The following is a 27,641-nucleotide window of genomic DNA, read 5'->3' as shown; positions in this document are numbered from 1 at the left end:
ACATATGCTTGGCGACCTCACGGGATGCTGCTTTCCTCACGTGGTGGTTGGTCTATTTCAGGCTTTGAAAGAGTGACAAGAAACTTCCCTCTGTTGCTTACGGCTGAGTTTTCACAATCCCACCTTGGCACAGGCAGAAGGACAGACTGCATGTCCCTGCTGGAAATGTTCGAGGAGCAAAAATGTGTATTTGATAAGAGGCTTAATGTTTTCTGTGGCTCCAATGTGTTTGGTAATATTTTTCCGGCCTTCAATTTTCTTCTTCTTATTTGACAGACACATGTGTTGTCATAGAATATTCTCTCTCCTATACATATATCTTCTCACATTCATATATTCAGTTAGAATTCTATATGCTTATAGGGTCGAGTTACTGCATTCTCCAGTGGGCCAATTATTGTATTATTTTGACACTTTTTGGAGCTTCCCAACATCTGAGGTCCAGTAATACCATGGCAATTTTTCAGGACCGGCTTCAGGAGGTAAAATCCGTGTAGGAGTCGAGGTGGTTTCTCACCATCTGGGAGGCAGCCTCCAGCATCCACGTGTCCCAGTGCAGGGGAAGGCTTCCCAGACATGGGCGCTTGGGAGCCAGGCAGGTGCACACCCTGGCACGTGGCCGCCTGTGGGTCTGCTTCACATGTGCTTGGACAGCTTTGAGCAAACAGGGCTCCGTGCCTGGGAGGAGGCTCTGCAGACACTGAGCATGGCAATGGGATTATTGCTGTCATGGGGATAGCAAAGCAGGGGTCCAGCCCAGCAGGCTCTAGACATTCGCTGACAGCTCAGTGACAGCATTTCTAAAGGGAAACTGGACCCCCGGAACACAAGACATTTGCACTTCATGTGAAGAATGCAGTTTTACAGACGCACTTAATTCCAGAATAATGTAGTCCTGGGGATGTGTTCTCAGAACATACAAATTGAAGAAAGTAGGGCATTTAAAAAATTTTCAATATATCTTTTAGCCTATAAGTGATAGATAAATCATTGACAAATGATTGACTTGCTTCTTAAGATGACTTGCTTCTTATAATAAAATAATTTTTGTTCCAAAATTATTTATTTTCAGTTGTGTTTTTCAGTATTAGTCGTGGTGCCACCACATAAGAGCTTGAATCTCAAAAATATGCACAGGAAAAATTTAAAATTTATGACAGTGTATTTAAAAATAATAACAATATTCACTAAAATCATATGTTGTACAGTTGAGAAGTTACTGACAAAGATGAAGTGATTTTGTTTAATCGCTGAAAATTACCGTGTATCTTATCTGAAACACAGTTTACAATTCACTTGGCCTTTGAGCTCTAAAACTATATGATTCTTGGTTAAGTACAAAATTTTAGAGGGAGATTTACATTTCCATCTTTTGGTATAATGTCATATTTATTAACATTTTGATTGTGTCTATTTCAAATTTGCATGATGCAAATTTACATAAAATGTAACTGCCCGAGGCCAATCCTGTGGCCGAGTGGTTAAGTTCACGCGCTCTGCTTCAGTGGCCCAGGGTTTCGCAGGTTCGGATCCTGGGCTCAGACATGGCACCGCTTGTTAGGCCATGCTGAGACGGCGTCCCACATGCCACATCTAGAAGGACCCACAACTAAAGTATACATCTATGTGCTGGAGGGATTTGGGAGAAAAAAGCAGAAAAAAAAGAAGATTGGCAACAGCTGTTAGCTCAGGTGCCAATCTTTTAAAAAAAAGAGAAAATGTAACTGCTCAATATTTTTGAGAGTGTAAATGTTCAACTCAGGGTTTAGTTGAGACGGTTTTTGGTTTGCACTTTAAAAAAACAATTTTTATTATGGTAAATGTATGTAACATAAAATTTACCTTCTTAATCATTTTTAAGTGTGCAGTTTAGCAGCATTAAGTGCATTCACATTGTTGGGCAACCATCACCACTATCCATCTCCAGAACTCTTCATCTTGCAAAACTGACTCAATGTAGCTATGAAAGAGTAGCTCTTCATTTCCGACCCTGCCAGCCCTGGTAACCATCATTCTACCTTCTATCTCTGAACTTGACTACTCTAGGTCCCTCTTATGAGTGGAATCCTAAGTATTCGTCCTTTTCTTACTGGCTTATTTAACTTAGTCTGATGTCCACAAGATTAACCCGTGTTGCAGCGGGTGTCAGAATTTCCTTCCTATTTAAGGCTGAATACTATTCCATTGTATGGATATACCACCTTTTGTTTATCTACTCATCTGTCATTCAACACTTGGTTTGCTTCCACCTGTGAATAACGCTGCTATGAACATGGGTGTACAGATATCTGTTTGAGTCTCTGTTTTCCATTCTTTTGGGTATATACCCTGATTTGCATTTTTGTACGTTATACTTTTTTTCATTCACTGTGTTCACTCTGCTTAGAATATTCTTCCCCCCATTTACTACTACGATGATCCTACTCATGCCTCAAGGACATGTTATAATGTCTGCTCTTTAGAATACCTTCCTGAAAATTCTCAGCAGAAAGCAGGCTCCCTCCTCCATGTTCCCACACACTTTGTTCCCATGGGGTGGGCATGGATTAAGGGGAGAATGATGGGGGTAAGATGAACCACATCTGTCAAATGGAGGTTGTTGATGATGACCTTCACCAGCAAAGACCAGGCCCTGTGCCTGGTGTCAGCAGGACACAGGATTGGTTACCATGTAGTCCCTCTCTTGGAGGCACTCCGGTTTCCTTCTGAAGACAGGCCATGTTCCTATGGAAGACACGTGACAGGTATCATATCTTCCTTGGTGAAGGCGATGTTAGCAGACCATATAGTTCTAGTCCATGGCACCAGCAGCATATTACCAGAGTGTTTAAATTTGACCAGATTTGATTGAACACATACTACATGCCTTGCACTATGGGGAACACAAGTCTTAAAGCAGTTTGCAAATGACATGATCACAAAGATGTTGAATGAAACACTTTACTTTTCATCTTGGTGTTGGGATCATTCATGGGCCAGAATAGGTGCCACACATGCTTTTGAATGAATTCATTAGTAACAATGGGCCCAAAATGGCCAGATCTTGATCAGTAACTGTCACCTTCCCTAATTTTTGCCCCTGCTTCCGATTTAGGACCAAGTGGAGAAAGTCAAATATGTTTGCTCTTCTAACCAATCCATAGGATGCTCCCCTTTTATTTAGCGCACTTCCTGCTTCCCCATCAACAGCCGCCAATCAAGGCACATCTCAAGAGTTCCCTTTTTCATTATAAAGCTTTCCCACTGCTCTGCCTGCCTTTGCGTCTCTGTCAAACCCATGTGATGGTGGCCGACACCTTTGCTATAGGACGCGCAGAATAGAGAGCCTCTGCTTGTTCTCATTTGGGTGGTCTTTGTTTATTTCCACATAAAATCCAGTCTTTTGGGAAACGATGTGCATTTAAAAAATATTCATTATGTATGTACCATGATGTTATCCCTAGTATGAAAAATGCAATTCCTCATTGCTGAGAAACTTTAAATTTCAAACCAATCACTAAGTCCAAATGGTCCAAAATAATTGGGAGAGATTAGCGTCCAGCTCACTGTGAATGAAATAAACACTGAGCTTGAAATTATCGTTGCGTTAAGGTTTCCTAGTAGGGAAAACAGCAGCAGGAGGAGAGAAATCACCGCTTTTAGGAGCAGGTCCTCGGGATAGTAAGGTTCCCAAACTCTTTGCTAAGTCTCTTTACCTTGTCCCTCTAGTATTAAATTCAGTTTATAGAAAAATTAACAAAAGTTTAATTAACTGGCAAGTGAGCTAAAAACAAGACAAGCTGCAAAGGGTTTGACTTGAACAGGGCGCTGTCAGCCGCACGGTGCAGAGTCAAATTAGTATTTTTTACTGTGTCAGTGATCGTGCAACAGTTGATTGGATGCATCAAACTTCATTATTAAGGGTAACTTAGTACTTTAGGCGGTTTTTATCTGAGAGAAAGCTAGCGCTACCTTCAGAAACTTTGGAGGAGAAGAAGAATGCCAAATAATTCGGGAAAATGTGTAGAAATCATGCAGGAAGCACTGAGACACAGTGTGAATATGAATGAGGGGTTCTGGTTATCTAGCAGGTTTTCAGAAGACATCTGTGGTGAAATACCCTGATATGAATAAAACAAGGATAATTTGATTCCTGTATTAATGGGAGTGTGTAGGTAGGAGTGGGGTGACAGGGAGAAAAGTCACAAATCCAAGCCATTACAAAGAAATGATGCTTCTATACTAATGTCAAACAATTGGCTTGTTTATTCAAAGTCAGATGATGTAGGTCGCACATACATCATTGATTCAGATAGCTACTTTGTATATGGTGGGTCCATAGTACATGTGTAAAAACTGTGTGAACTCAGTACAACGACTGGAGATCAAATGAGATTATGTAAAGTCAGGAAGGTTTTCTCCAATTCAAGCTGACTAGTAAAATTTGCTGAATAGAATTTTTAGGTGGGTGATTTTTCATTATAAGTGAACACTGCACGCTTTTACCGTACACTTGAATAAATGTTTACAAGTTCAGAATTAGGTGAAAACAGACAAATTTGTATGAGTATGGCATCAAGAACAATGGAAATTTATTTTGCTTTTCCACTGCATTTAAATCTACAACAAAGTTGAATCCTTTAGTTAAATACCTTAAAGGCTTAAGCCTTCGATCATTAAACAGTTGAGGATGGAAGAAGGTTGCAGTGTCATCACAGAGCATATTGCAGATGGCCAGTGGACACTGTCCTTAAGTCCTGAATCAGAAGGGGTGTATTAGAGGTAAGGTCAGTTCCACGGCAGGCGGTGTGGTGTCCTCACAGGTCTCTCGAAAGATCTACCTTACCCAGGATGAAGTACTCACCTTACCCACCTCCTTTGGCAGCTATCTGTGCTTATCTTAGCAATTGTACTTTTTGCTTTTAGGGGGTGAGGCAATGATGGCCATCACTTTCCATCTTTCAGGTCAACCCTAACCCACTGGAAGTGGCAACTTGGAATCCAGTGTTTAGATTTGTAAGATTGTGCCTGGGCTTCGAAGGAACAAGTGCAGTGTTTGTCAGACAGGAATCGGGGAGAGTTGTCTTGGATCTGTAGTTTTCCTGTCAGAAGCCACTGTAAAAATGTTCACACTTTAGTTTTTACTTTAACAATTAACTGTTTTAGTATCTACAGGTTAGTAGTGTCTACGCAGGCTTGGTGTGTTTGGATGGCATTGGAAGAAAAGGTTCCATTGTTGGACACTGCTAAGGTGAGGAAGAGTGGCCCAGTTTGAGGTTCTGCAGTGGGGAAGATGGGCTTCCTGGTTGATGGTAGGGGAGGTAGGGAGGAGGGAATCGCATAATGGCGGAAGAGGGGAGAGTTTGTGGGAGGCGAGTTCGTACCAAAGAACTCACATGGCCATCCCTTTGCCAGCCCTCCTTCCATCACCCTCTCTGACAATCGATGCTCAAATTCTCAGGCTTCCCAGTTCGAGGAGGGCAGCCCTTTTATCATTCTTCCCACTCTGAAACTTTTCCTTTCCTGATGTTCTCAATGCAGTCTGACCAGATCTTTCTTTGTGGCTGTTAAAGAGGAACAAAGAAATATTTGGGGAATGAAAACTAGATGCAGGTGAGTGGGAGATGGCACATTGTAGATATCAGTCTGGGAACTGCTAAAGGCAAAACTGTCTGTATTGATTTTTAGGTAGAATTAGGTAGGAAAGATCATCTTTCAAAGTTGGCTAAAAAATGAACTTGTCTTTTCTAAGTTCTAATTAAGATCCTTTGTCGGAAACCATAAAAAGAACTGTATATAATATCACTGGGGACGATGAAAACTGTTGACCCCTTTTGCATTTAATAAGATGTCATTATTCAAAGAAGTTACATTTTTTTTTTAAACCAAGCCTGGAAAATAAAAAAGAAGCTCCTCTCATTAGACTATATCGGAGTGACACTCCTGGTCTCATATCTGTAACATATTTGGAGTAAAGGTCATGGATTGATATGGTTTCTGAGATAGGAGCTTACAGTTCAAGTTGATGAGATTCAGTTTCACTTCTGCTGTGGCGTTATTAATGGACATTACTTGCTGATAGACCATCATATGATTTTTTAGTTTCCAATCTAGAAAAGTTAGAAAAAAGTGAATATTAAGAAAGACTTCTATGCTAAACTCTTCCCCCGTTTTTTCCTTTTTCCCCCAAGTAAAAGAAAACTGGACCAACAAATGGACCCTGGCTACATATGGACGCAATATGGGTATGAGAATGCTGATGACAGAAAGCAGAGTTGTAATCTATTCCAAATGGACCGTCATCTGGATACTTGAAATGCCATGCTGTAAACAGTGTTCCCTTGTCTTATAGGATGTTATGTAGGGTTGAATGCAGATGAAAGCCTAAATTTATATCATGAAGCCAAGTAGAAAATGAACGTTAACCTCCTAAGTACGCCTTTTTTCCATTGTGAGATTCTGTTAACTGCCTATCTTCTAATAGCAGTGCAACTGAAATCTTGAATGCTTTGGCCATTTGGTGACCTTCATCATTTCCCTCTCTTTCTCTCTTTCTCTCAAAAACGTTGGTAAGAAATTTAGAATTCAAAGAAATGTTGGAATCCTCTAGTCCAACCAACCTTACTTTATAGATCAAAAAAGTACGACATAAGGAAGCTATATAGCCACACAGCTCGGTAGGTAGTGGATTTATTCCACTGAGTCCTAGGATAGGATAATTTGCATATTATGTTGCCTTTCAGTAAATACTTGTCTTATCCTGTAATGCTTCCATCCTTAGGGGACGACTGATCTCATCAGCTTGTCCTTGTAACCAGAATTGGTATACAGAATTAACCATTTGATTATATAGACTTCACTCATTCAATTTCCATTCATTCATTCATTTAGATAATATTTTTTCCTTAACCTTTTATTGTTAAGATATACACACTCAGGGCCGGCCCTGTGGCCACGTGGTTAAGTTCACACACTCCAGCTTCGACGGCCCAGGGTTTCGCTGGTTCAGATCCTGCATGTGGACATGGCACTGCTCATCAAGCCATGCTGAGGCAGCGTCCCACATGCCACAACTAGAAGGACCTATGACTAGAATATGCAACTATGTATTGGGGGGCTTTGGGAAGAAGAAAAAAATAAGATTGGCAACAGATGTTAGCTTAGGTGCCAATCAAAAAAGAAAGATATACACACAGCATAAAAAGAGCATATAAAGAGAGCATACTGTATATCCTTTCAGACATTTTTGATGCATAAAAAATATGTTATAGCACAAAATATAGTATATATATGTGCTTATTAAAAAGTGAGAGCATACTACACATTTTTCTGCAGCTTTCCTTTTTAACTTTTTTCATGTAATAATATCATGGACATTTTTCCGTATCTTATTTATCTAATTTCCTCTTGTTATCAAGTGCACATGTATATGTTTTATATGTTTTCATATATGTAGCAATCCATAGGTTTCATAGTATGGATGTTTATTTCACCATTCCCCCATCCATGGGCATTTTATGTAGATCCCAATTTTCATTGTTGAAAGCCATGCTACAATGAGTATCTGTTTTTACACTTGTGCCAACACATCTGTAGGATGCATCCCCAGAAGGGGGATTTCTGGGTCCTTCCTTTTATGTTTACTGAGTAACTATTGTGTGCAAATGCTGGAAGGGCTATAAAATAATGAGATGTAATCTTTGCAGATAAAGAGGTGGTTCCTGCTCTCAGGAAGCTTGTAGTTTAGGTAGCAAGAAAAACACACAAATAATGAATTTCAAGTAGGAAAACACGAGTGCTCTTTAGCAAATACAGAGAAACTGCCATGGCAGGATACAAACACTTTGACTTTCTCACCCAGCCTGTGCAAAGTAATAATTACTTAGAGGTGGGAGTCTCAGTGGAACTCAGGGAAAATTTCTGAATGAAGTCACTTGCTGTGGTCAATATGAATGAGTTAAAACATGTGGGGATGCAGAAGCTGACTTGTGTGTTGAAAGAGATGCACAAGTGCCCAGAGAGCATGATAGGTTTTGGACAAAGTGTCTGTGTGTGAAGGGGAGAATTCTTGCAGTTCACTCGATAATGTAAGATTGAAAGAACTTTGGTTTCAAAGATCTTTTCTCCATGTTTGATGTAAACAAGGTTTTCATTTGGACTCAAGGCTAACTCGCTTCAGTTTTCAGCTTCATATACGTGTGGGCTCAGCTACAGGGAGGCTTTTCTGGAATCTGGGCCATTTTGATAAATCGCGTTTGTCTTTCGTGCGGCAGAGGTTAAGAACGAGCGCTTCTATTTTTCTTCTTTTGTCAGTTACACCCCCAACACAGTTTTCCTAGGAAAACTTCTCTGTGACCTCCATCAGCCTTGGTTAAAACATCATCCCCCTTCAGAGTCTTACGATAGGCTGCAGGTTTATGGGTTTGAAAAATCTATTCAAGCATAAAAATAGTCACGTGGAGATGAAGGCCAAGTGCTCCAACATCTTTATCTTTCAGGTGAGAAGTTTGGAGGGAAAAATTTCTGATTCTTCTTATTTTGAGTATGGTATTTGGCAAAAATTCCTTCAGTTAAATCTCAGAATCCCTTTTTGCTCCATTTAGCTTCATGTCGTTGAAGTCACTTCACCCAATATGAAATACAATCTTAGCCGCCACTTGTAACACTCAGAGAGTTCAAAGTACCCATCAACACACAGTGACAGCCCACAGGAGAGAGGGGCAGCTGATCAGCAGCGGGAGAGACTGACACCAGGGCAGAGTAAGTGGCAATTTTCAGAGGAAACGTTTGGGGAATCTTAAAACATTTTGATCATCTGAAGCATTTCTCAACTCCTAGTAATAAGAGAGAGCAACAAACTAAGTCAATGGCAATTGGCTTCCAGTCCATCCTGATGTCTGCGTTGCAAGGTAAAACCCAGAGACAGAAGAAAGAGATTTGCATTCTAAGGGATGCAAAGCAGCCGGCGACGTTTCCATGTTTCCATGTCTGTTTGGTGATGTCTTCCTCAGCTAGGGGAGGCTCTCAGGAGCTTATCAGGCCTGGTTTCTGTGGCGCTTCTTCAGGAAGCACCGGGGCTGACCCAGTAAGGGCCCCTGCAGCCTGTTCGCAGGGAGGTCTCCCAGGCAAGTCCCCAGAGCTTGCATCCCACCAGCAACAATTGGGGAGAGAAAGACAATTGTGTCTTTCACAGGTGTCAGAACTACAAAGGGCTGTTTGTAAAATATGCAACACCCTCTTCTTTCAAGTCAGCTTGGGTGGTTTAAAGCCGTGCTAGTAGTTTGCAAGTTAAGAAAGAATTTTAATATTGATGAAGGCTCTTATGGAGAAATGCTCTGGAATTGGGGCAGTTAACTTATTTATTGGTCATCAGATATATAAAAAATTTTGATGCAGTTGGTTTTCAACTAGATTTTAACTATTATAATGAAACATATCCTAGAGTTGTTTTTTACACTGTGACTTCTTTCTTCTTCTTCCTTTTTTTTTTTTTTTTTTGGTGAGGAAGATTGGCCCTGGGCTGACAATTGTTGCCAATCTTCCTCCTCCTTTGTTTTTCCTCTCCAAAGCCCCAGTACCTAGTTGTATATCCTAGTCGTAAGTCATTCTGGTTCTTCTATGTGGGACGCTGCCACAGCATGACTTGATGAGCAGTGTGTAGGTCCATGCCCAGGATCTGAACCAGTGAACCCGGGGCCACCAAAGCAGAGCATGTGAACTTAACCACTCAGCCACAAGCCGGCCCCGTGATTTCTTTATTATTGAAAATAGTAACTGGCTCTAATTGATGTAGTCATGGGTTAGGATGCTGTGGGCTTAGAAACAAGTAGACTGGGTTCTGGTCCCACCTTGGCCACTTACCAGGTTTGCAACCAGGCATAGATAACTTCACCTTTCTGTGCCTCAGTTTCCTCATCTGTAAAATGAGACCCATAACAGAACGTCTCATGTGGATTACTAGGAGTAATAAATGAGATGATTTCTAGAATGTACTTAGCACAGTGCTCAAAAATTATTAGTTATCACAACTAATACTAGTAATAATTCATGTTATATTTTAAATATCAATTACACTGAATTATTACTTAGTACAATTGTTTCAGAATTAGGAGACTTTAAACCAATAGGACTAATTATTGTTTGGTTTTAATAAACTCTATTTCATCCGCAATGTTTAAAAAATAAGGCTTACTCTTTACTTGGGTCAATAGGTAGGCATTGTATATACCAATAGATCATCGATTTTAAAAGTCCTTTAGTTTAATACTCCCATCATTCACTATCTCTCCATTTATGCAAGAGGCATGACCAAATTCTGCCATGTCTTGCATCCTCATTCTAAATCTCAAATCTTGTTGTCGTCTATGAAGACAATTCAAGCATCTGATGCCTTGAATTTTAAAGAGACTGACACAGAGCTTTGCTCTTGGTAAGCACTTAATAAACGCAGAGTATTTTGATCATCATGAATGCATGCTTCCCTGGATTGACTCCCTTCTGACTTACCCTTGCAGACACTCCTTACAAGTGTCTGTAAGCCAATTATCATGTGAATGCTTTGTCTGCACACGTCCAGTTTGAGGACAGGAACTGTGTCTTCTGCACCTGGGGAGCATGAAGCATCTAGCATAATATTTGGCATATAGTGGGTTTTCAGTTAATTGAATTCCCTTCTCTGCCTGGAAGCAGGATGTTGACTCACTGTCTCCTCTTCAATTGGGAAATGTGGGGATCTACGTTCTCCATTAGTTTTGTGCAGCGCCAGGCTTTCCTCCTACATTTTATCACCTCTAGTTAAGAAATCGGGATTCTCAGCAGCTGGGGGAAAACACAAAAGCAGCAGGCCCCCGGCCGCTGCGCCTCCTGGTGGCTGGAGACGGAAAAGTGCATGAGGGTAGGAGCAGTAGGCACTGCGAGGCAGCTGAGGGGGATACAGGGGCAGACTTTTAATTGTTTTGATTGCACCTTGATTTACTGTGTCCACTAATTGAGGGTAAATTAACTAATGGTTCATCATTGCACATTAACAAGAAAGTATAGAGGTGGAAAATATAGAAATGTTGAAGAAAAGTATGCTTTGTTCTAGAAAAAGAGTGGATTAGTTTAACTGACTGTTGAGTACTATTCCCAATCACAGAGAAAGGGGGTTGTTGAGAGTCCAAATTTGATAAGTATACTTGGAGTTAGTGAAGGGGTGCCAGAGAAATTAAGGTATGAAGGAAAGCCACACAATGCCCAGTAGAAGATGGTACAGCAAAACCACACCTGGGGCGACAGCAGGAGAAGAGGAAGTCCCTAGACGGGCCCGTCAGACTCTCTTAGTCTGCGCTCCCCTGCTGGAGATCAACAGTGGAAAACTTGGCTAAGAACAGGTGAATAATCGTATGCATCCTGCCCTGCGCTGGTGGACAGGACAGCAACCTTCCTCTCATCTAGGTCCCCATCTTGTCAATACTACCCCGAGCCGTGGGAATGTTTAGCTGGACTATGAAAATAGAGATGGGAAAGTGTATAAATGGGTCAGGAGAATCCAAAGGGGTTAGTGCAGAAGGAAGGGAAGAGTGTAAGTGAAAGAAGGAGAGCTTTCTCTTCCCAGGGGTCAGCAAACAGTTCAGAGTCTAGTTGACTCTAGTTGGAGTTTCCTTCCTTAATTCATTGGTTACATTATCAAAAGAAAGAAAGCGCAACAGCATCTTATTTTCATGCTCTTTATGATTCTTTTTAAAATACTGCTTCCCGTTTCCTGCTCCAGCTCCAGAGCCTTGTCTCTTGGTTTCCCCTCCCTCTGTGACCCTCCTTCTCTCTGCTGGAAGTCCCTGCACACTCCCAAGCCCCACTGCCCTCTTCCTGCTGCCTCTGCCTCTGCCCCTCCGCCCGCATTCACCCCCTGACTGTCCCCGAGGCAGGGAGGTTACAGCCACTATGAAGTACAAGCCGGCCACCCAGCAGGTTTGTCAGCTTCAAGAATCTGTCTCTCTGGCCTTGGTAAGAGCAGGCAAAGGCTTTCGGGAGTGAAAGCGGAGAATGAGGACGGGAACAGTGACAGTTGCAGCGAGCCCACCAGTGCCAGCAGGAGGGAAATGTTAGCCTGCCATTTCTGGAAGCTCCAGAGCATATGGAGAGCCTGGAATTGCTGTCAGCAGCCCAAATCGGGGCTGTGCCATCTCAGCAGCTTCACTGTGGCTTTGTAAAGAAAGCATTTCAGTAGCCCCCCTTACCTGTGGCTGTCAGAGGAAATGCCTCAAGTACTGGTCCGACGTGGTGTTCCATATTCCTGAATATATGCCTGGGTATCATTATTAAAGGCTGCATTGTATTCCATTGTGTGAATGTACCATAGAATTTATCTGACAGAATCCTGATTTTTGGACATTTGATTTGCTTTCATTTTTTTTTTAACTGATGCTAAACAATGCTATAGTGAACATCCTTTTATATACATTTTTGTATACTTTTCTCATTGCTTTGTTAGCAGTGTAATTGCTAGATCAAAAAATACATATATTTCGAAGACTTTTGATACATAATGCCAACCTGGTCCATAGAAAACTTACACCAGTTAATATATCTATGGGCTATATATGACATGGCTACAAAACTGAGCTATAGTATCTCACTTTTACACGTATGTATATGTATGTTTTTGCATAGGAAATATTCTGAAAGATAAACACCACGGTGTTTAGAATGGTTATTTCTGGGTACTAGGATTATAGGGATTTTTCTGAGGGGGTGGGGAGCTTGACATTATTTTATGTTTTTCTACAATGAACATTTACTACTTGTGTGATTAGAAACTTAATTCTATAGTTATCTCTAAGACTGGATGCTTATAAGAGAAAATAACATCCAACTTAATCGATTCCAATGTTTTTCTTTCTTATACACTGATGGACTGTTAGGTCTGTACTCTTCCTCCTGCTATTAAACAAGAAAATCGAATTTCCTTTTATTTATTCCATCTTATATTTTAGAATTATTCATACTAGCTTATGCTTAACTTACCAAAGCAGGACATCGACAGTTTTAGAGATCCAGAACAGAGTTCCGGGCTTTGCCTAAGGGAAGATGTAGATTCCATCTGATTTAATAAGTGCTCATTTAAAACACTGAGTAATAACAGCTCTAAGAAGAACATGAAGGAAGAATCAGAAGACAGACCACTGCGTATTTGCTGCGGGTGTTGCTTATTCTATTCTTTACCTTATTTTCTTTTTAATTGCTTTTTAATTTTCCAGTATCCCTCTGTTCTTTGTTACTTGTCATTAAATTCAAACTGTCCATTTGGGCAGTCATTGTAGACCACAGAGACTACCTTCAAGGTTCAGGATGCCTGAAGCTCTCCACCATTTAACGGGGATGGGAGTGGGTTAAATTGCTGCTTCCCAGGAGGACAGAAGTGTGAGCAGGGGCACTCTAATTTTACCAGTGACACCACATGATCTATGGAGTCGTCAAACTCTTTAAAGAATTTTGATAGAGATGTTAAAAATTAGAGAAATGCCGATATTGAATTCTGCAGCGCACAGATTTGCTAAACATTTGGAAATTAGATGCCCCAAACCAGGCTCTATTTTCACGCAAACAGTAAAGGCGACATTTGAGTCTCCTCTACTTACTGTATCTCCATTTGCCCAGAAAATGCAGCAGGATCCTGGAAACACAGGTCCTTCCTCTTAATGAGTGGTTTAGCTGGCCTATGAGAAGGTAGGCCATGGAAGATTTTGGCTTTAGTTCAATTCACCTGTGACCTCAGAGGAACACTGACTTCGGGTGAGCCGGGTGGGTACAGCAGGTGTGACATTTCCCAAAGTGGTGTGCATTTTTCCTGGTAATGGGACCGGTTATATTGGATGGGCATTAGTCTCCACCAATCTCTCTCTCTCTATGTATATATACATATTTAAATAATAAATATATAATAAAGATAGTACAATAGTTATATTTATATATAGAGAGGGAAAGAGAGGTTTCCTCTCCCTGTAGAGAGCTTCTCTTCATACAGCAGCTTCCTGAAAATCAACTTAAGGTAATGTAACAGCAGGAAAAATACTCAGCGACAGCCCTCCTTTCTTGCAGTTGACACAACTTGGAGAACCATGCGACTTAGATTTAAAAGAAGTAAACTTTGTTGCTTTTTGGAAAATAAGTAGGAGCGGTGCTGGATCCTTAGATTTGAAAGCTCCCCATTGTCGCCCCCACTGGCTCTTGTTCGCCATCCTGTGCCTGACTACATGTTATCACCTTCGAGAGAACAGCTGGGTCACCGTGAGAGGGTGTTAATCTCCCAGTGTCTTCCCTCACACCTTATTGACAGCTCAAGTCAGCCTGGCCTACTTTAGCTTTGGTGAATCCGACTTGTCAAAATTCTTTTTCGACTTTATATTCATTTTAGAAATTGCTCTACAATTTCCTGAGCAAGGTGTGTAATGATAACTATTCAGAATGACCTAGCAGAGTTACAGGATAAGTGTCTCCCATTCCTGGGAGGCATTCTGCACTGCTGCCAACTCCTACCTGCATAAATCAGCAAAGCCTGGGATCTGTCTCCAGAAAGAAACTAACATGCAGCTAATGGGTTATAGACAGCCCTGTACATTGCACAGAGGAGTTCAATGGTCTGCCAGTCAAAGATTTTAGTGATATTTGCTGAATGTTTTAGCTGGAGTGGAATAAGTTCAGTCCGTTCCAGATTCTCCATTGTGCTCCTGCTTGGCTTCAGCCTTTCCTACACTGGGTCTGCCCCAGGATCAGAATCAATCAATCCATCAGCAAACCCTGACTGAGCCTCTGCCCATTTGATGAACCCCTGGTGTAGGAACTATTCCGCGTGCAGGAGGGCCGCGTGGATGTACATGACAGGGCCCTGCCCATAAGAATCACCCAGAGGGGAGACAGCTATACTGAGAAGTAGACCATGAGTCAGTTGGTGATTAACTAAGATGCTAGGCCAAGGGACTTGGCTAGGCTCATGGAGAGAGGCATATGACGAGCAATGTGATAAAGCAACGTCTGATGAAAGAAAAGCATTTGAATCTGGCCTTGAAAGGCCAACCATGGGATGAAGACATTTCAGGCAAAGGATAAAGATTTAGGATGCCAAACCTTAATCTGTGAAGGGGCAGGTAGGTAGGGTGACCAACTGTGCTGGTTTGCCTGGCCCTGACTGGGTTCCTGGGTCATGGGATTTCAGTGCTAAAACTAGTAAAGTCTCAGGAAAACTAGGACAAGTTGGTCATCCTACAGGGAGGCCAGAATGAAAAGGAGGGCTGTGGCCAGACTGGGGAGTCATGGTCTCAGTCTTGTGGCCGGTGCTGTTGGTTTCAATAAAGGGGGAGGAAAAAGTCCCACATGGAGCTTGCAATCTGGCTGATGAAGTAAGACTAGTAAGCACAGAACGGTTTCAGCATTAGAAAAAGACACTCAACGCTGAGCAGGTTTAGCGTTAATTTGTGCTTTGCACACAATTAGAGCATGGGCCGGGTGCTAATTGGGCAGCTGGAATGAATTAGAGCAGGAGAAGGGATGACAACTAGCTAAGGAGAGGCTCTATAGGGTCTAGCTTTGGCCTTAGAGCAGGGGAAGGTGGAGGGTGGCGTGACAGGGAGAGAGCACATGAATTTGGGCTGGGATTTGAGGCAGGTTCTAGTGTGGGTAGAAAATTACCCACTACCTATTAGCAGAGAAAATGGTCCCCCTTAATAATAATGGGGAAACGTAGTTAAAGCAGGGTCTAGAAGTCCAGATGGAAACCTGAGGTTTGAGGAGGCCAGCATTTCCAGGAGGGTGTTATCCAGCTGACAGGCCCATGAGGTTCTCCGAAAGAGAAAGGGTTCCATGAGGGACTCAGTCTGGAAACACTACATGCTGTCTTCTCCTCGTGGAGATTGACAATGAACAGGAACACACTCCAGGCGTGGAGCAGTCTGCGATAATGAAGCTGAACAACCCATCCTTTCTAACACAAAAGGCCACGAATCCCCCTTGTGTGGAGAGGAGTCAGGCAGGAGGGCAGGGCGTTGATTCATATCTTGTGGAAGAAGGAGTCTTTTGGAAAGCACATTGGGGTGCTTTACTACAGACATAATGAATCGTGATTTTTTTTTTAATGCAAAAGCGACATTATGAATGAATTTTAGGAAGCTCACCGTCACGATGATTGCAAAAAAGATCACAAGAGGTGCCACGGCAGCAGGAGCTGGGGAGGGAGAGGCAGATCTGAGTTCCAATTTGCCCCTCACCGCCTGCCAGACAAGCCTCATGGGTTTGCATGGTTCAAATTTGCCGCTCACTGCCTGCGAGACGAGCCTCACAGGTTTGCATGGTTTGATTAGAATTTGGTTTTAAAGATCCTGGCACAAAGCCTACCCCATGGTGAGCACACGTTATATGGAAGCTATTGTCCTTATTTTCATTTTATTGTGATAAATCAGAATAGAAGAGGTCAGGTAATCAAAGTTTGGCTCGCCAGCAGGATTTGTAGGCTTTCCCAGAATTGTCCCTCCTTCTCTCCCCAGGCAAAAGCTGCCATCTAACAGTTGCAGGCACTGTCTTTGCTTCTCCACTGAATGAACTGTTAAAAGACCAAGCCGGCTCCCAGCAGAGGCAGAGCCCAGCAATCTGTGGCCTGCGGTCTGTCAGATGATATAGCAGCAGTCCCAGGGAGGGGCCCAGCACCCCCCAGGAGGGGAGCGTCTCCGGGCATGTGACGCAGAATACGCTGAAGAGGTGAGGGAAGCACCGTCTGCTGCTGGGCCTTTCTGGGAGGTGGTGGGGGGGATGGATAAACAACAGCAGAAGCCTGGCACGTGGCTCAGGCTGGAACATCCACCAAGATTGCTCAGGTACCTGCACGATGTCCTCCTGGACACATGCACTTCCTTTCATTCTTAATTTTGGAATAAAAAGTCTTTTCAACATGGGAACAAAGAACAGTTATAAAATGTGGTCAGCCAAAACTAAAGTGAGGGGCGAGGGAAAGGAGAAGAGGCCCCACCTGCCCGTGTTCATCCAGGTGAGTTATGCTTCACTTTGAAATTGCGGAGAAGCCAGCTGTGTGTGCTGCCTGTTGCCTACCAACTCAGTGCACGACTCCACGGCTTTCTTTACCCAGCTCCTGTAAAGAGCTAGGTAAGCACAGTTCCCCTGGGGGAGCCACATATTTGTACAGAAGAAGTATTCGAGAGGCAGGAGGGGGCAGGCAGATTTGGTGAGTAGAGCAGAGTTGAAACCTGTCTGTCCTTCTCTTCTTCAGTGAGCATAGACTCGATCAAACGGGTTATTTTTAAGAGGGAAAGGGTGCCCGGTAATAATTCCAGTGGGACAATGAGCTTACACTGAGTGCCCCAGGCAAACCAGAGTGTGTGGCACTGCTGTGGTCTCCCACAGTCCTTAACTCCACCTGCCTGTGGTGGGGTCTTCATTCTGGTGTCCCAGCTCTCCTGCCTCTGTGGGTGATTGCAGGCCCCGTTGGCCATGGCTCTGAGTTGGTTCTGTGATTAAGCTTGCTGGATTCCCGAGGAGGCCTGCCTTGTCCACACACTCTGCCAGGGACCGATGCTGGTTAGCGTGCAGGTGGAGGGGCCCTCTTCATCTGAGCTGGGCCCCGTGCGGCTTTGCCTTCTCACCCAGGTGCTCTGGGCTCTGCTTCCTTAGGACCTGTGGCTCCTTCTGCATGGAACTCGCATGCGGCAAACACTGGCAGAGGTGTCCTGCCATGTCCAGAACATCACCCTCCTGGGTAGACTGTCCCGGTTAGACTGGTCTGTTGAACCATTGCACACCAGTGTCAGGAAGAAGGTCCACTGAGCAGTTCCCAAAGGACAGCAGGCGCTCAGCACATGGTGGCTTTTTCTTCCAGGTGGCTTTACTGGGAATTACTCCAGGGCTGTCACCTTTTACTCTTTTGCCCTGAGGCATAAAGAAGGCCTTGCTTCTCCCTGTGGGATGTGTATAGAATCTACGAGATTCGCAGAAGCAGGCTGGCTTCAGACAGTCATGTGACCAATACTTCTGGAGCCCTATCTCTTTACCCAGGCATCAAGGGGCAGTAAACACAAGGCAATGGTGAGCTGATCGTCTGTCCCCAGGTTCAAGTTCCTCTTGCCCTGATTAATTTTCCTCTCTGAGCTTCAATTTTTCTCCCTGGCTGAATCTTTTCTAATACTTTCCTGCTGGAAGATGCTAAAGTCAAAAGATATGGCCCTGCCCTATGGGAGGCTGATTCCTAGTTAGAGAGAGGCCTTATTAAAAGAAGCAGTTTCATTCAGTCACTGAAGAAACAGTCATGCAGGGCCTACTAGTTGTCAGGAACTCATTCATTTATTTATTTTGTCACCATCTTTTTTATGGTATACCAGGTAATGTTTCTAGTCACTTGGGATTTGGCAAGGAACATACCAAAGGCCTTACCCTTGTGGGAGGGAGCAAGATAGTAACATTTAGGACCAACCAGATAGGATGTGTGAGAGCTGATCAGTGCTGTGGAGAAAATAAAGCAAGGGATGGAGGGAAGACTTTGCTGGATTGCAAAGTTATAGGGGATAGTCTGCAAGGGGTTCTCTGATTTGAGCAGAAAAATGAGAGGATGATGGGGTGAGCCTGGTGGAGAGCTGGAGAAAGAGCATTCTAAGTAGGGGAACGGCAAGAGCTGAACTTGACATGTTGGAGCAATGTGGAGCTCAGGAAGCTGGCCAGAATGAGCCGCGGGTGAGTGCTGGGAAGTGAGGTCAGGGGGGCAGTAGTGGCTGGATCAGGCAGGACCTTGGGCGAATGGAGGGACTTTGGCTGTCACTCTGTGTGATGTGAGTCAGGGTGACCTGATCTGATTTACATTTTAAAAGAACCACTTTGACTCCCATGTAAACAGTAGACATGGGAGTAGAGGGTGAATCAGGGAAATTGGTTACTGAATAGCTGTCACGTGAGTCCAAGCAAGAGGCGATGGCACCTGGATGGGCTTTTTGTGGTCCAGCTGTGTGGTATGAGATGGTTGAATGCATGCCCTCCAAGCTGCTGCTGCTGGGGGACGTTCACCAGCATAATGCTGGGTTGTGCCATGGGACAGCCAGCAAGATGAACACCTTCAGTGTTCATCCAGTGTCTGCATACACCAGGAACTTTCCATACCTTATGTCCAACCATCGTAACAGTCTTTCAAAATAGTATGATTGCTTCCGAATCATTAATGGAGAAACTGAGGTCCCAAGAAGTTAAGCCACTGGTGCAAGGCCACACTGCCAGCACTTGGCAGAACTGGGTCTCCCTCCCAAATCCATCTGTCTTCAGATCTGCTGTTTATTCACTCCATCCTAAAACATCTTGCATGTTTCTTTTTCATATGGGATCCTTGAGATGTAGCACCTTTTGGTACATGAAAATTTTAACAGTTAGAAAGACTCCCAGAAGCCATATATGCATCTCCTGTAAGTTCCTGCCAGATGACTGTCCCTTATCCTGATCCTCACCCAAAACAGACTGAGAGATGATCTGAAACTCTGATATCCTGCTAGAAGTCTAAAGCATACTTTTCTATTAAAAATGTCACATGTGAATAATCTGATAAACACCTCATCCTCTGATATCATAGGTATAAAGGTAAAGAATGCAAATATGTATAAAATTTTTAAATAACATTGAGTCTTGCAGTTTATTAGACCAGATTGTGGTTAATATAATATTTATTTTTCTATTAAATTTGAAATAAAATTGACCCACGTCAGCTAAATATTTTATTTCTCTAGAAAAATAAATTAACACCCAGATCGTTTTAATACAAGGAAAATATACATGATATAATGTTGTATTTCCTTCAGGCCGGGTCTCCCTGAGTCAAGTGAAGCCAAGAAATGAGATGGTTCTCTGGATAATCAGAACAAAATCATTTTTTCCTCTCAATAAACTATGGGATTTAGGACAAAGTGTTTTTTTGTTTTTGTTTTGTGAATAATCCATGCACTTTTATCTGATTTTGATATTAGTGTTGGAACCTGAAGTCATCTAAAATTGTTCTGTTCTTCAGTATTTTTGTGCTCAACAAACTTTCTCCAAGTTAGCCCAAACTTTTGCTGGAGGCTGTGGGTCTTTTTCTGAGCTCAGAAAAGCTTCATCTGAATGTCTGAAAAAGTGTGCCCTGGATTGTAAGCTGAGCCACTGGGCAGGTCGGGTGCAGGCTGGGCACCCCTCTGAACCAGGCCCAAGCCGGCCCGGGTGGCCGTGGGTGCCTTGATGACTTCCTGCATGTGTTTTAACTCAACATTCAGCCTGAAACAACTGTTGGGAAAGAACAAAGGGCTGTTTTCTCCTAGGGCCCTGGTCGCTGACCTGGCAAAGGTGGTGTTTGTCAGGTGGACTTGGACAGGGCCCTGGCCGCCAGGGGCAGGGGCAGGTGTAAGTGTGGACGGCCGCGTCTGGATCCCCAGCACCTTGAACCAACAGAGATCTTGAGACCAGACTCATTTTTTCCCTCCTGGAGATGTTTGGCCGATGCGTTGGTGTGGAATGTGGGCCTCCTGTAAGTTTTCACGTCTGCCTCACATTTTTGTGCTGGGTCCACTTGCCCCATCCACCACACACTACACCCTTAGATAGAGAGTTCCCTAACATCTCTAGCATCAGGCTCTGTTTCTGGGCAAAGATGAGGTATATTACTACTATGTATGTCCCTTCCAAAAGGCAAGATGTGGTCTAGTCATAAAATTGAAATGCACGATAAGCATCTCTCTCTTAGGGGGTTCTGTGTGACTCTAGTACAAGGAAGTACCCTGCCGACTTCATTCAAAGTATGGGCACTGCCGGGAAGCTCTTAGGAAGGTGGTCTCTCCAGCCCCACCCAAGACCTACTCTCTCAGACTCTGCGTTTTAACACACTCCCCAGGGATCATTTTAAGGTTTGAGAGGTGCTGGCTCTGCATACAGTGCATCGGGCCCTGGAGGTGGCTGTGAGCTTAGGCAAACTATTTAACCTCCCTTGCCTCAGTTTCCCCAGCTATACACTGGGGACAGGAGAGGCTGGATGAGAGGAGGAGTGCCCAATGCCCCGCCCGGTGCTTGGTTGGGAGCGAGGGTCACGGGGGACCTGGAGATCTTCCTCTTGCAGAGTAGGGGCAGTGCCCGCTGGGGGTTGGCGCACAGTCAGTCAGCCCACCACCTAGATCATGTGGGAACATGTGGCTGCAGCCGTGGACAGACAGCTCGGAAAACTCAGCCAGCCCTGACTTGCTGGGAGCGGCGAGCTCCGCTCTGGTGCCAACCACCTGCCAGGCTCAGCCCAGCCCCCAGCACCGAGCGCACTGCATCCAAGTGCCAATCAGCTGCAACAAACCCCAGTGGACCCCCAACAACAGGTGTCTCATTAAACATCTCTCACCCTCCTCAGGCTTCCCCACTGACAGGCACCAAACTCGCGCTCAATCACTGCTTAATCACAGCCAAACTCTATTAACAAGTCATACTAATTACCAACTTCTAACAGTGTCTCCAGTTCGGAGGCATAATACCTTATTCTTTTTAGATGAAAACTGGCTTGTGATCCTTTGGAAAGAGCCATAATTAGGTCCTTTAAAAATGGGGGTCAGGGGAGGAGGCAGGGGAAAAGCTGACAGACCCAGGATGGATCTGGTCCTGAAGGTGCACAATGCGAGGCTCTGTTTGTTTTAATTTCGTGCTTGCTGGTGGCCCACAAGGGTCCAATTAGCTTGTTACAGATGCTTGTATTGGTTCCATCCTCTTGTCTCGTCCTTCTTTATTTTGCTTTTTCTGGGAGGGATAAACTTGTAGCACAGATTGCAGGCCTGCAGGCAGCCAAAGATCAACAACTGCTTTTCTGTGATCGAGCCCCCTGTGAACCATCACTCATTTGCAGAATTCCTAATGCAGAGGAGGAGCAGGAGGGGCTTGGCCGGCACTTGAGGTGGCTCCATCAGGATCTGCTGCATGTCTGAAATGGCCAGAAGGTAGAAATTCTTGGAATGAGAGCAAATTTGTAGACTGGCTTTTTTGCCTTTTTCAATTTTATTTTGGCTCATGATAAAACTGTCATCCTTATTATTGTTGTTATTTGCCCTACGTCTTCCATCACAAGGCACTCCATTTTATTATTTAAAGGGATTTTGCTTTCTAGAAGAACTTATACTACCTATAGAATATCCTTTGCCAGTCAATTATAACAAATAATCAAAAACAAATTCCTTATTAATGTGGACGTGCTCTTGGACTCAGTCTGTGGATGCTGGTCACCCTGATGTCAAGACTAGTGCAGTCAGCACTAGCAATGGTGGGGTTAGGGCAAGAAGTAAAACTGAAATTAGATATAGCTGAAATTTGGATAATTACCTTTTGTCCCAGTCTTCCATTGTCAAATGGGGGCCATGTAGTCCAAACGTTTGAATCAAATTTAATTGAATCGTTCAACATTGAATTATGTTCAGAATCTGTGATTTCTGTGTTCCTTAATGGACATAGGAGAATAGTTTTAAGGCCTCTGATTTATATAAACTGTGTTTTAAAAAATTCTTCTCTAAAAATTCTTGAAGTTTTCAAGAATCCAACCAGCAAGTGTTTTCACCTTTTCATATCTTTAGTCATTTCAACATCAGTTGACCAGATTTAGTTTCTGACATGGGAGACTCCACTCGCCAAAACTCACAGGAGATGAAGACCTTGCTTTCTATGGAGATTACTGAGTATTTTCGATGCTGCCACACAAGTGACTATACCAAGGGATAAAAAGAGCATGATCTTTAGGGGCAGACAGACCTTGATGCAGTCGTGCCAAACTATCCCTGTGGGCTTTAGCAGATTACATAACTTACCTGAGCATTAGGCTCCTTGTCTAGAATGCTGGGAGAATATTCTCTCACAGTGCTGTGAATATTAGAGGAGACAATGAATATTAATATTCTTAGCCACTGCTAGCTATGGTGGCAGTAGGGGCTCAATAGTACTCTTTACCATTCCGTTCTTATTTACTGTAGCCAGAAGTCCCTTCTTTAGAAGCTTCCAGAGTGGGACAAACTTTAAGCAGCAGTGGATCATAAATCCCGGAACTAGTGAGCTAGAGGGAGGCTAAGAGCTGGGAGCTGGGAGCCTGGGGTCAAGGAATCCTGGAATCCTGCTAAGCCAGGTTCAGCCCCAACTCCTATGGCTTTAGAAGATGAAGCAGCAGGAAGCCTACCAGAGGACACAGAAAGCCCAGACTGGCAAAATCCTACTGGGGCCAGATACTCTGAAGACCTCACAGGCAGTCATTAGCCTGTGATCCTGCAGGGGGCTCTGGGTCTGGCCACCTCCTTGCCAATGTTTTCTAATACGTGCACTTGGTTTCTGGGAAATCTGCATCATTGAGTTGATAATAAAAGTCTACAGGAAAATAGGATTTCTCTAACGAATCTTCACTCAAGAGCCATTTTTAAAAATAGAATACTTTTTTCGTTCTTCTTCATAGAACCTCATGAAGATCAAAAAGTCTGATGCATCAACATTTGACAAACTGTTTAAATTCCGTAGTTCCGAGGGCAACTGCTCAAAGTCCGTTTTTTTTGTCTTCAGTCTTGTGTTGATGTTTTTGACTCTGAGAAGCTGTTTGGGGCAATGGCATGAGAGAACTTCCTCTGATTAAAGAGATCAGAACTGCAATAATAAATACTGCACACTTTAGAAGGAACTGGAAAATGTATATTCTACTTGTCTCTATAGGCATACATAATTTTTCCAGTTAATTTTCAAAAAATGACAAATTTTTACGTAATAGGTAATATTAAATTGATGTTCATTTTCATCTCCCATCCCAATTGACTTTCTCTGAGTCCCCTTAGAGGTTGGGCAGCTAGTACGGATTGTTCATGTAAGTATAATTCAATATTTATTATATATTTAGTTTAATAAAATCTCAAATACATAATATATTGTTGTTTTGCAAGTCACAATTTTAGGTTTTTTTTTTTTCAGGACAATTAGCCCTGAGCTAACATCCGTGCCCATCTTATTCTACTTTATATGTGGGATGCCTACCACGTCATGGCATGCCAAGCGGTGCCATGTCTGCACCCGGGATCTGAACCGGTGAACCCTGGGCCGCCGAAGCAGAACGTGTGAACTTAACTGCTGCACCACCAGGCCGGCCCCACAATTTTAGGTTTTTATGCAGACAGGCAATAAAGAATCTCACCTCCAGATACCTCTTGGTGGTAGGAAAGCATTCTCATGCTCATAACCACATTGTCGAGTTTGTAATTTTGTGGTAACTTTCATTTAGAAGCTAACCTTGGTCTAGAAATTGCAGACACAATGTAGGGTAGAGGAACCACTGGGCTGGACAGCCTAAGTGGGGAGTGTTCTGGATGCTACCAGCCCTGAGATCTTGATTAAACTCACGGAATCTTGTTTTCCCCAGTTGTGAGATGAGAGTGCTGATGCTATTACTTAAATGAGCCAATCCGTGAAAAGAACCAGAAAAACTACAGCAAATATTTGGGTAATGCACAAGAAAGTAGAAAGACGCTTGTTAGATATTCTAATGTTATTGTATGAGGAAGGAGATTGAACCGGGAAAGTAGAGAGACAGGGATCATGGCTTATGATGTCCAGGCTGTCTCAACTTTCCAAGGAAGGGCAAGAAAGACAAAGGGATAGGAAAATATCTGTGATTTTTTAGTGGTGACAAAGTTACCAGAGTGTTAGTACTAGCTACATTTGTGGTCTGAGGCATACATTTATAATGGAAGGAAATGCTAAATTTCAACTAGAGGTTAGTGAAATCTAAGGTGTAATTTTACTACAGGATGCTTGATTCTTCTTGTGCAGCAGCTTTCACTCGAGCTCACAGAGTCCAATGAGGTCCTCAGATGGAATTGAGAGAGTCTAAGAACTGGGATGGGAGAAATTTTTTCTAGATAGTGGAAAAGTCAAACTTTAGACTATATGAATTAGCTGGATAAAAAGGGGGAAGGCAGACTTTGGCTTCTACCCAAGATGGAGTAACAGGGAACAGATTTGCCCTCCTGCCTGAAACAATGAAAAATAAACAGACAAGTATATGTAAAGCCATTTTGGAAACACTGGATATTAGGCAATGGAGGACTGAATCAATGAAGGCAATTATCACTGAGAGATGGGAAACAATTGTGAGGGACTTACAATTTTCTCCAGCTTACTGCTTTAGAAGAGAAGCTAGGCTATGACACAGGAGGGGGATTAAGGCAGAGTGGGCTGACATGCTGAGCTGGGGAGAAGAAGCTGAATGTCCTGGGAGACCAGAGTGACAAGGGTTTGCAGGACAGAGCACTGGAGAGAAGAGAGCTGGGCCCAGGGAAAAACAAACAAAAGACACATCTGAAAAAATTAGACAGTAAAGCCTGGTGCTCACATGGGGCAGGGGACATTCCTTACTCCTACCAGTTAGACTGGAAAAGTGCATTGGGCAGAATACTCAGGAAGGTCTTGTATCAGTAATAGGGAACATTGGTCTTAGGCTGAGCAATATGCAAGGCCTGCCTAACAAACCATAAAGGCAAGACCAGAAAGCATAAAACAATTTCCAAGTACAATCATGCACCACATAATGACATTGGGGCAATGACAGACCACATATATGATGGTGGTCTCATAAGATTAGTACCATATATCCTAGGTTTGTAGTAGGCTACACCATCTGGTTTTGTGTAAGTGCACTCTATGACATGTGCACAACCACAAAATTGTCTAACTATGTATTTCTCAGAATGTATCCCCATCCTTCTATGAATAGCACAGAGCATTGTCTGATACAGAGCCAGAAGGTGAGAGGATGGTGCAAAAAGACCAGGCAGGGTTTGCTCTGCTGTACCCGGGGTCAATAGGAATTGGAATTCACTCAACAGCAAAAATCCCCATCATTAAGCGACTCATGACTGTAATTTAACTACACCACAGAACCAAACTCAAGAATATTTATGGGAATACAAAAATATCCAGCACTCAACAAAGTAAAATTTACAAAGTCCGTCATCCAAACAAAGATTACTAGGCATGCAAAGAAGCAGGAAAACAAGAATCATAATGAGGAAAATAATCAAAATTGACCCCAAACTGACACTCATCTTAGAATTAGCAGAGAGCAACGTTAAAACAGTTACTATGACTTTATTTTATGTGTTCAAAATGTTAAGTAGACCATACACAAAAATTAACTCCAAATGGATTAAAGGCTTGAGTTTAAGACCTGGAACCATAAAACTCCTAGAAGAAAACATAGGTAGTGTGCTCTTCCACCTCAGTCTTAGTGGTATCTTTTTGAATGTGTCTCATCAGGCAAGGGAAAGAAAAGAAAAAAATAAACAAATGGGACTATATCAAACTCAAAACTTCTGCATGGCAAAAGAAACCATCAACAAAGCAAAAAGACAACCTACCAATTGGGAGAAGATATTTGAAAATATCTGATAAGGGATTAAAATAAAAAATATATAAAGAACTCATACTACTCAACAAAAAAATAAACAACTTGATTAAAACATGGACAGAGGATCTGGACAGATATTTTTCCAAAGAAGATATGCTGATGGCCAACAGACACTTGAAAAGACATTCAACGTCACTAATTATTAGGGAAATGCAAATGAAAACCACAATGAGATATCACCTGTCAGAAAGGCTATTGTTAAAAAGACAAGAAATAACAAGTATTGGAGAGGATATGGAGCAAAGGAAAGCCTTGTACATTGCTAGTGGAGAAAAGGAAACCTTCATCCATTGTTAGTGGGAATGTAAACTGGTGCAGCCACCACAGAAAACAAATATGGAGATTCCTCAAAAAATTAAAAGTTGAGCTACCATATGATCTAGGTATTCCACTTCTGGGTATTTATCAAAGAACACAAAAACACTAATTTGAAAAGATGTATACACCCCTATGCTCCTTGCAGCATTACTCACAATAGCCATGACTTAGAAACAACCAAAGTGCCCATCAACAAATGGAATTGATAAAAAAGATGTGGAATACTACTCAGCCACAAAAAGATGAAATCTTGCTATTGTGACAAGATGGATGGACCTTGAGGATATTATGCTAAGTGAAACAGGTCAGATGGAGAAAGACAATTACAGTATGATTTCACTCACGTGCAGAAGATAAACACGTAGATAGAGAGAACCGATTGATGGTTCTTTAAAATAAAATCTTGTAACTTGCATATATGTGTTGTATTTTATTTGTTGTTGTTTATGGTGATAACAAAGCACTTAAATTACTATGCCATAAAAACCAAAAAACAAACAGAAACCCCTCTTCCTCCAATGTTAAGTAGATACAGAAAGAATGTAAAAAAGACCCAAGTCCAAATTCTGGAGATGAACATTGCAAAGTTTGAGAAGAAGCATACTGGGTAGAACTAATGACAGATGCGATATTGTAGAAGAAAAGAGTAAAGAACATGAGACGTAGCAATAGCAACTGTCTAAAATTAAACAGAGATAGAAAAAAATTAAAAAACAGAGCCTCAGTGAACTGTGGGACTACTTTAATACTTTAAAGTAGACTTTAACATATTTTAACATATACTTTAACATACGTGTCATTGGAATCCCTGAAGGAAGTTGATGGGGCACAAAAATATTTGAAAAAATACTAGCTAAATATGTTCTAAATTTGATGAAAACTCTAAAGGAGATCAACAAATCCAAAC

Source organism: Equus przewalskii, chromosome 1, assembly GCF_037783145.1.
Source record: "Equus przewalskii isolate Varuska chromosome 1, EquPr2, whole genome shotgun sequence".
NCBI lineage: Eukaryota > Metazoa > Chordata > Mammalia > Perissodactyla > Equidae > Equus > Equus przewalskii.
The sequence above is the reverse complement of the archived record's forward strand: the minus strand, read 5'-3'. Positions refer to the sequence as shown.